Here is a 10,698-nt window from a genome sequence, read left to right on the forward strand (position 1 = left end):
GAAAGAGGATGCGTCGATGGCTAATAGTTAAGTGGTTTGGGAATGCTAGTTGCTAAATTTAGTGCTATACTCGGTGTATATAACAAATCTCATCAGCCCTCGATTTTCCCTTTATATTCTGCACGGGGAAGGAATTATGGGTTTTCTCTAGCGGTCTTATTTTCTTTGAGGAAGATTTGTGGCTTTGGATGTTACAACATTAATTCACATTGTCCCGACGGGGTGGGTAATGATGCGAAGATTACCAGATTGTTATAATAGTTAGTTAGGATAGTGGTTATAACAGCCAATGTAACTACCCGATGATATAAAAGAGGAAAAAGACTTGTATTGTTATTCATTAAATGATCTATCTGAAACTCTTGTTCTTATCTTCTCTCGATCTTCATTCTTGAGGAGGCATCGGTTGTCTGGAGACTCTATTTATTGCCTGAAGCATACTTTTCATTCTTTAGTGATAGACTTGCTACACGGGCTCTACCAGACAGGTTTGGATAGTTTGGATCATTTATTTTTTGACTCAGAGTTTAGTAGAGCATACTTCACATGAGGTTAATTACGACAGAAAGGGTGGAAAAGAGCGCTGAACAAAATCAGAAAGAGGATGCGTCGATGGCTAAAAGTTAAGTGGTTTGGGAATGCTAGTTGCTAAATTTAGTGCTATACTCGGTGTATATAACAAATCTCATCAGCCCTCGATTTTCCCTTTATATTCTGCACGGGGAAGGAATTATGGGTTTTCTCTAGCGGTCTTATTTTCTTTGAGGAAGATTTGTGGCTTTGGATGTTACAACATTAATTCACATTGTCCCGACGGGGTGGGTAATGATGCGAAGATTACCATATTGTTATAATAGTTAGTTAGGATAGTGGTTATAACAGCCAATGTAACTACCCGATGATATAAAAGAGGAAAAAGACTTGTATTGTTATTCATTAAATGATCTATCTGAAACTCTTGTTCTTATCTTCTCTCGATCTTCATTCTTGAGGAGGCATCGGTTGTCTGGAGACTCTATTTATTGCCTGAAGCATACTTTTCATTCTTTAGTGATAGACTTGCTACACGGGCTCTACCAGACAGGTTTGGATAATTTGGATCATTTATTTTTTGACTCAGAGTTTAGTAGAGCATACTTCACATGAGGTTTGCTATGACTGAATCACTCTCAAGTGGTTCAAGAAAGTATTTTTCATATCAGCAAGGCTAGATCTTTGGCGTGTCCGGTTCATGTGCACATTTATGAATGCTAAGATTTTCGAGGATATTGATTGATACTCATCTAAGCAAGACTTTATTTTGGATTAAGCTACATGCGTTTAGATTTTATGTACTATGATGCGATCATAGTAGGTCAAGCTCCAAGGAAAACCTGGGATCCGTTAGAGTTTCCCGAGGGGCCAATCACGAGAGCGCGACTGAAGAGATTCAAGGAAGCATTGTATGGATTCATGAGCAATAAAAAAGAAATTTCAAGTAAGGAACCAACTCCTGAGGAGTTCGTGATTCATGGGAGTAATTTTGGAAGTCTGAGAAGTATGTTGATGAGGTATTGTGTGATGTGATGTCAATTCATGCTTGTCATATTTTGTTATGGAGACCATGACAATATGATATACAAGTGACTCACAAGGAGTTCAAGAATAGGTATTCATTTGTATTGAATAAGGAACCCATTGTTTATCTTCCCTTGTCCCCAAAGAAAATGTTGGAGGATCAATTGGAAAAAAAAAGATGAGATCGAAAAAAAGAGTGAACGGAAAAGTGAGATGTCCTTTTATAACAAAAACAAAATGAATGAAAAAAGAGTGATTAAAAGAGTTATCAAAAGAGTGAGACGTCATACAAAAGAAAAAAGAAAGGAAAGAAAGTGAGAGGAAAGAAAATGAGAGGAAAGAGGCCAAGAAAAAACATATATGACCCAAAAGAGTGAGTTGAAGTAATTGTTGCACACACATGATCCACTTGTGTTGATTCTTTACAAGTAGATTCTCCTTAACACAAGTGATATAGCCGGGACCCTTCCGAGTATTGTTGTTTCTCTTTTGCAGGAATTTAATAATATATTTCCGGAGAAGCTACCTCAAGGGCTACCACCATTGAGGGGGATTGAGCACCAAATTGACTTTGTGCCTGGAAGTGCATTGCCAATCGTCTCGCCTATAGGAGCAATCCGGAGAAGACTAAGGAGCTTCAACGGCAGGTAAGTGAGTTGTTAGATAGGGGTTTTGTGCGTGAATTCATGTATCCTTGTGTTGTACTTGTTTTATTAGTACCGAAAAAGATGGCTCATGGCGTATATGTGTGGATTGTAGAGCAATCAATAATATGACCATCAAGTCTATGCATCTCATACCTAGACTAGATGATATGTTAAATGAATTGCATGGTGCTTGTATCTTTAGCAAAATTGATTTGAAGAGTGATTATCATCAAATAAGAATGAGAGAAGGTGATGAGTAGAAAACGGCTTTTAAGACCAAATACGGGTTATATGAATGGATGGTAATTCCTTTTGGCTTAACTAATTCCTTTTGGCTTAACTAATTCTCCTAGCACTTATATGAGGTTAATGAATAATGTTTTGCGTGTACACATAGGGAAATTTATTGTGGTCTACTTTGATGATATCCTAGTGTATAGCAAAAATTTAGAAGAGCATGTTGAACACTTGAGACTTGTGCTAATGACACTAAAGGCTGAAAATTTATACATGAATATTAAAAAATGTGATTTTTGTACAAACAAATGTGTCTTTCTTTGTTTTGTTGTAAGTTCATAGGGGATACAAGTTGATGAAGATAAGGTAAGTGTTATTCAAGATTGGCCAACGTCTACTACTGTTGGTCAAGTCTGAAGTTTTCATGGTCTTGCAAGATTCTATAGGAGGTTTATAAAGGATTTTAGCACCTTGACAGCACCGATGACGATGGTGATAAAGAAGAACATTACATTCCATTGGGACGAGGAGAAGTCCTTTAATATTATCAAGTAAAAATTAATTAATGCTCCTTTACTTGTTTGCCTGACTTTGCTAATACTATTGAAATTGAATGCGATGCTTCAGTTGTAGGTATTGGCGGAGTATTGATGCAACAAATACGAACGGTGGCGTACTTTAGTGAGAAGCACAATGGAGCAGCAATTAACTATCCGACGTATGATAAGGAGTTGTACGCACTTGTGAGGACTCTAGAGACGTGGCAGCACTATTTGAGGCCTAGGGAGTTTGTGATTCATACAAATCATGAATCCCTAATTCATCTTAAGGGACAATAAGAGTTGAACAAGAGACATGGCAAGTGGGTGGAATTTGTGGAGACATTTCCCTACATGATCAAATATAAGCAAGGTAAGGAAAACGTACTGGCTTACACACTATCACGAAGGTACATACTATTCTCTACCTTGGAATTTAAAATCTTGGGATTTGAGCATGTCAATGAGTTATATATGCTAGATGATGATTTTAAGGGTGTGTTTGAAACATGTATGCATGGTCCACATGACAAATTCTATGTGCATGATGGTTTCTTGTTTAGAAAAGATAGGTTGTGCATCCCTAAATCATTAATTCGTGAATTACTTGTTACGGAGGCACATGAGGGTGGTTTGATGGGAAATTTTGATGTGACAAAAACTTTGAGTGTTTTGCATGAACATTTTTATTGGCCACATATGAAGCGTGATGTTAAGCGTGTATGTGAAAAGTGAATAAATGTCGACAAGCTAAGTCTAGGACACGACCACATGGATTGTATACACCACTTCCCGTCCCTAGTGAACCTTTTTATGGACTTTGTTTTGGGATTTCCTAGGACTAAGAAGGGGAAGATTCAATATTTGTTGTTGTTAATAGATTTTCTAAAATAGCACATTTCATTGCTTGTCATAAGACTGATGATGCATCTAACATTGCGGATTTGTTCTTTAGAGAAGTTGTTAGGTTGCATGGTATGCCTAAGACTATTGTTTCTGACTGTGATGTTAAATTATTGAGTTACTTTTGGAAAACGTTATGAGCTAAACTTGGCACTAAGTTATTGTTTTCTACGACTTGTCATCCTCAAACTGATGGACAAACTAATGTTGTTAATAAGACATTATGAACTTTATTATGTGTTATTCTTAAAAAGAACTTAAAAAATAGGAAAGAATGTTTGTTATTTGTTGAGTTTACTTAATAATCGTACCATGCATTCTACTACAAACTATTCGTCATTTGAGATTGTGTAAGGTTTTAATCCTTTAAATCCGTTGGATGGCAAAAAGAAGGCTAATTTTGTAGCGTCTATCATTTTAAAAGCGGAAATAATTTTTTTTTATAGCTCGCAATTACAAAATAACATTTAAAATAATCGTATTTATTTGCCAACAAGAATAACGCAGTTTAAAAATAACTAACGTCATCCAAAATCAACGTAAACGTGTAAAAATCGTAATACCATCAACATATAAAAATATGCAACTCCTCTCAAAACACGTGAATCAATATGCGGAAAAATAATGGTCCTCGGGTCGTGTCACCGCACATCCGACCTGCCTACTCAGTCTTCGGCACCTCTGGTCCCCTGATCAAAATGCTCACCTGCATCACACACGCTCAGTGAGTATAAAGACTCATAACACCTGTACCAGTAATAACAAGTACACATACGTAGCACACAGCAGTGAAAAATAGCATAATCAACATACATTTCATGAGCTTAAAAACATGAACATAAGTGTGTCGTGTAAAATCGTAACGTGTTAAAACATGTCTCATCATGTTATCATATCGTATGCGTAACTGTGACCTGTCAAAACATGGTAATAGGATGTATCATCGTATCAGCATATCCGTGTTAAAATCTTAATTTGAATTTCGTTCATTAGCTGTGACTTTTGTATCATCATGTCAGTCGATGGATCCATCTACGTGTAACCACGGTAACGGACGACAGGGGACATCAGCGACACTTTCACCCGTCAACTGAGCCCGGGCCTATCATATCATCATATCATGTCAATGGAAATACGATCGTCGGGCTCCCTCTGGGGCCTTCTCCCGTAAACGGGCTCCTTCTGGGGCCTTTTTTCTCACGATATCTCCAATCATATCATCATGTCATCGTGTTAGTCACAACTAAATCACTTTCTTCAAGTGTCATCATATTCATCAGTTAATAAAAGCATGCATATACGTAATTTTTCCTTTAAAACAAGCATGCACCGTATTTATCATAATTGTGTAAAAATCATAAACATGATGCTTAAACATTTAAAATATCATAATTTTGTGCTCAGGGCGCTGCCAGGATCAAAATCTCACCCCGGGTGCAAAATGATCATTTTGCCCCTAGAAACCCGAAAATTATTGTTTCATCCATGGACCTCTAAAATCGACCCGAAACTTACCAAACTCCTTAAAATATCCCAAAATATTTTTAAAAGCATTCCTGAACGATAACTCGAGCCAATTTCAGAACTTAATCGATTCGTTTTAAAAATTGGATCGAGGTCTCGGTTTTAACCCGAATCGACTCGAAACTTCACCGAATTTTTTCCCAACTTTTTATCATAACTTAAAAACACTATAATGCTCCTAAACATATTCACCAGACCAAAAATCTCACATATGATAATTCCAGAAACTTATCAAATTCTCGGCCTTCCCTTATTTGGCACCCTCGTGCACTCCCTTTCCCAAGCTCACGCCACTAGCCTAACCCGACGCACCAGCCATATACCAGCCTACCATGGACCTTGACCAGACCCTAAGGAGCCTACTGAACCATCGCAACCAGCCCCATGTACGCTCATAACAGCTAGGAGCCGAGAATCATCAACAGCTCCTACCGCGGCTCACCCCTCTTCACTTGACTCAAGCGATCTTTCCATCAACTCCGACATGGTTCGAGCCATTCCAGACCCCAACTCAGACCCACCAGGGTCTGGTCCAGGGCTGGAGGAGGCCCTCGCGCGGTCAGAACCACGGAAGGCACTATCGAACACTCCATCTCGCACAACCATTGCAAAAATTCGATCGGCCCTCACAAACCCACCGATCTCGACCAAGCTTCCAACTCCAGCACCTAAACTCCGTTGATCACAACATGTACAGCCCCCTTACATCACGATACAGCAGCCCCTTGCACAAACATAGAAAAACCGTGAGCAACACAATACATGATGCGATAAAATGGTGCAAACCCGAAAGATTAATCGTGCTCTTGAATAGATCGAAAGATTTCGTGAAGAAATGCACACACAGCATTAATATGACGTGCATGATGCAAAGAAATAAGTAACAAGCGTGCCTTGGTGATTATTTAAGAGCAAATGATCGAGGAACACACGGCCTAGAGGAGGAGTTCTTGCTTGAAGTGAAATGGTGACACCGAGACCTTTAGCTGCTGCACTTCACGAAGATGATGACTGATTGGAGGGGGGTGGGCGGCTGGTGGGGGGATTAGTTTAGGTTAAGGAGTGGTTTAGGTTATATTATATATTATAAAAATGGTTAACCAATCACTAATGGGCCCTAAATGTTATTTTAAAGGTTTAAAAAGATATTTAAGCCCAATAAAATTAAAAGTAGGCCCATTAACATACTTGCGAAAAATATTTCGTGTTGGTAAGTTCTTGAAAATATTAGCCGAACTTTTAAAAAAGTCCCTCGGTTCGATAAAATTTGCGTACCGTATAAAAATAAAATCATTCGGGTAAAAATAATCAGCAAGGCCCATTTCTTGAAAAATACATTTAAAATATCTTACATTAATTAATAAAATTTAATCATGTATTAAAATAATTTTCCTGAAAATTCTCCGGTCTCCATTCATCGTTCGAGCATGAAATGCACCTAGAAACCCTAATGCATGAACTTATAAAATTTCATTAATTAACTCCTATCATGCATGAAATGCATAAAAATAATTAAACACAAATTAATGAAATAAATATGCATTTAGTGCTTTAAAACAATTTAATAAAATACCAAAGAGATTTGATAACTTGCATGCACGTGGTTCACGTGGACCTCAAATTTTCGGGACATTACAGATTTGTTAGGAGTTTGCATGAAAAGGTCAATGCCAACATAGAGAAGAAAAATAAGCAATATACCAAGCTAGGCATGCTTAACGGACCGGTTCGGGCCGGAACCGACCCGGAACCGGTCCGATAAGCCCGGAACTGGATCCGGTATGTGAGAACAAACCCGAAACCATGTACAATCCATTAATTTGTGGTTTGAACCGATTCAGCATTTTCTGAACCGGTTCAACCGGTTCCGGATCCGGTTCCGAACCGATTCCGGGCCGAATCCGGAACCGACTCGGAACCGGACCTGGAACCGGACCCATACCCGGTAACCGAATTTTTAAATGTGCCATACTGAAATGTGCCATTTTTTTTTCATTTTGGCCCCCAAAACTGCAATTATTTTATTTTTTTTACCCTCAAATCATCTATAAATACAAGTCATTTTTTATATTTCATATATCAATTTTCTCTCAACTTCTCATTTCTCTACAATCGATATATTTCTTTGCTATTATTTCTCCAAATATATTCAATAATTGTGTTATAATTTTATCTATAATTCATATTATTTTTATTGTTATTTATTTATTATTTCGCAATTTACTCAGATAAATAATTCGAATTTCAATGGCATCATTTTCAAACCGTCGTGGTGGTGGTGGCGAATACGCTCCCGACTTTGGTGAACATTTTGGCTACATCCCCGACTTTGATGAAGTCGAACCTGGCCACGAGGATGAAGAAGCCATTGAACTCCCCAACAAAGATGTAGGGACGCCATCGTCTACTCGAGCAAGCAACACAATGTCAACGAGCACGACGACAGCCCGTGCAAAGCGAAGCAAAGTTTGGGATCACTTTGATATTGAACAACAAGGTACGAATAACTCTTTTGCCGTTTGTAAAATTTGCAAAACGAGGTATTCTTACAAAACGGGTGGTGGTTTCGGTGGTACCGGTACTTTGAAAAAACATTTAGTTAAGGTACATACCCTGATACGCTACAACCATTCGGTTGGGAACCAATACAACAACAAATTAATCCTTTTAGTGGTAAAACTTTTACAATTACAAAAGAAATTTCTCGGAAAGCCATCGTAAAATTTGTTATCAAATGTTGTCAACCTTTTATAATAGCTGAACAAGAAGGTTTTGTTGAATTTACTAGTACTATTCAACCTGGTTTTCACAATATTTCTAGGCACACACTTAAGAAATATTGTTTTGATATTTACAAAGAATATAAAGAAACACTAAAATCATATCTTTCAAATATTTCTTGTAGAGTTAGTTTAACAACTGATATTTGGGCTAATTTAAAATATGAATCATATCTTGTTGTTACATGTCATTGGATTGACGAAACTTTGACTATTCAAAAAAGAATTTTAGCGCTAGATCATTTAGAATCGTCTCACAACGCATACACTATAGCCAGATATGTTTTAAATGTTGTTAAGATTTATGGCATACAAAATAAAATAATGTCGATAACATTAGATAATGCGAGTGTCAATACTCTTGCAATTAAATATCTTTAAGATTCACTAAAACCAATTTTAGAAGGTAATTTGCTTCATGTTAGATGTGCGTGTCATATTATCAACTTATGTGTTAAATGTGCCTGTAATGAACAAATGTCCACTGTAACAGAAAAATTCAAATTATGTGGGAAATTATTACGTGAAAGAAGATATGGACGTGACTGGAAAACACCAGTCGAATCAACCGGAATTAAATTTAAAAAATTTCCTCTTCCTATTGAAACTAGATGGAATTCTTTATATCACTTGCTTCATACTTTATTACGTTTTCAAGATTTAGTTACTCCATATTATAATAATATTACAACACAATCTTTAATGCTAACTGACGATGATTGGAATATTTTGAGTAAATGTGTTTCTTTGTTATAAATTTTTAAAGAAGCAACCGAAAAATTTTCTGGCATTAACTACCATACTTCAACCATGTTTCTACCTTTGCTTTTCAATATGTTTTATAAATTTATTGAATATCGCGATAATTCTGTTATGCGTGATTTTGTTTCAAATATAGAAAACAAATTTTTAAAATATTGGGAAACTATCCCAATTATGCATGGTTTAGCAACATTACTTGATCCTACTCAAAATCAAGGAGGATTAGACGTGTTTTTTGAATATTATGCTAAATTTCTTGGGAAGAATGTTGACGATCAAAAGAAGTCAATCATGCATTCTCTCCAAGAATTGTTTGATTTGTATGCTAGTGAACAATGTGATGAACCGAGTGCGCAGCCGGAGGAGATACCGACATATAAGAGCAAAAGTGGAGCACTGAACTTCTTTCAAAGTTTGAAACGACAAAAGTTCAAAGGAAAATCGGTGACAACAACCAATTACAATGAGATCCAAATTTATCTAAGTCAATATATTGAGACTATGGATAATTTCGATGTTCTTGATTGGTGGAAAGCAAATTCTAAACTTTATCCAGTGTTATCTGCAATTGCAAGAGATGTCCTACCCATTCAAAGTTCAAGTGTTGCTTCCGAATCAGAATTTTCAGCATGTGGAAGGATCATTGGTGACTAAAGAACTAATTTAAAGCCAGAAACACTTTCCATGCTAACGTGCCTACAAGATTGGTTTGCAGCAGAAAAAAAGAATAGGACCTCTGGCGTGATCGACGAATTCCAAAGCTCAAGTTCCGACGAAGATCCAGAATATTCCAAATATATTTTAATAAACCGTGATGAATTTTAAATGTTCAATTGTAAAAATAAATGTTTAAGTTATTCTGTTAAATTTTTTTATCTAATCACAATTATTTGCAATCAAAATACTAAATAAAAAATTGTCCATTAATATTACTAATTTTAAGTATATAGTAAAATATAATAAATTAGAGCTCGGAACCGGTTTAAACCGAACCGGAACCGGTTTATTAGAAGCCGAACCGGTCTTGGTTTGGATTGGTTCCAAGTTTTTCATCTTGGAACCGGAACCGGTTCCTAACCGGTTCGGACCGGTTCCGAACTCACCGGACCGAGAACCGGTCCGAAACCGGTCCGGTGGAACCGATAAGCATGCCTATACCAAGCAAGCCAAATAGGAGAAGAAGAATGTGGTATTTGAGAAGGGTGATTGGGTGTAGCTGCACTTGCGAAAGGAAAGGTTCTCCGAGAAGAGACGTTCAAAGATATTACCTAGGGGTGATGGACTGTTTAAAGTCCTTGAAAAGATCAATGACACACCTACAAACTCGATCTGTCAGGTGAGTATAACGTCAGTTCTACTTTTAATTTTAGTGATCTTTCGTTATTTGATATAGGTGATGAATAAGATTTGATGACAAATCAATTCAACAAGGGGAGGATGATGCGATCATGGTAGGTCAAGCTCCACAGAATTAAGGGATCCGTTAGAGTTGCCGGAGAGGCCAATCACGATAGAGAGACTGAGGAGATTCAAGGAAGCATTGCATGGATTCATGAGCAATAAAAAAGAACTTGCAAGCAAGGTACCAAGTCCCAAGGAGTTCGTGATTCATGGGGGTAAGTTTGGGAGTCATAGGAACGTGATTTAAGTGTTAAATGATTAGGAGTCCAGAAGCCTCGGCGCTAGGGCGGCCATATCTTACTGCTCGAGCGCCACACTTACTGTACGAGACAATGATTTCTAGAACAC

This window comes from Primulina tabacum, chromosome 9 (assembly GCF_025594145.1).
Source record: "Primulina tabacum isolate GXHZ01 chromosome 9, ASM2559414v2, whole genome shotgun sequence".
In the NCBI taxonomy this organism is placed as follows: Eukaryota; Viridiplantae; Streptophyta; class Magnoliopsida; order Lamiales; family Gesneriaceae; genus Primulina; species Primulina tabacum.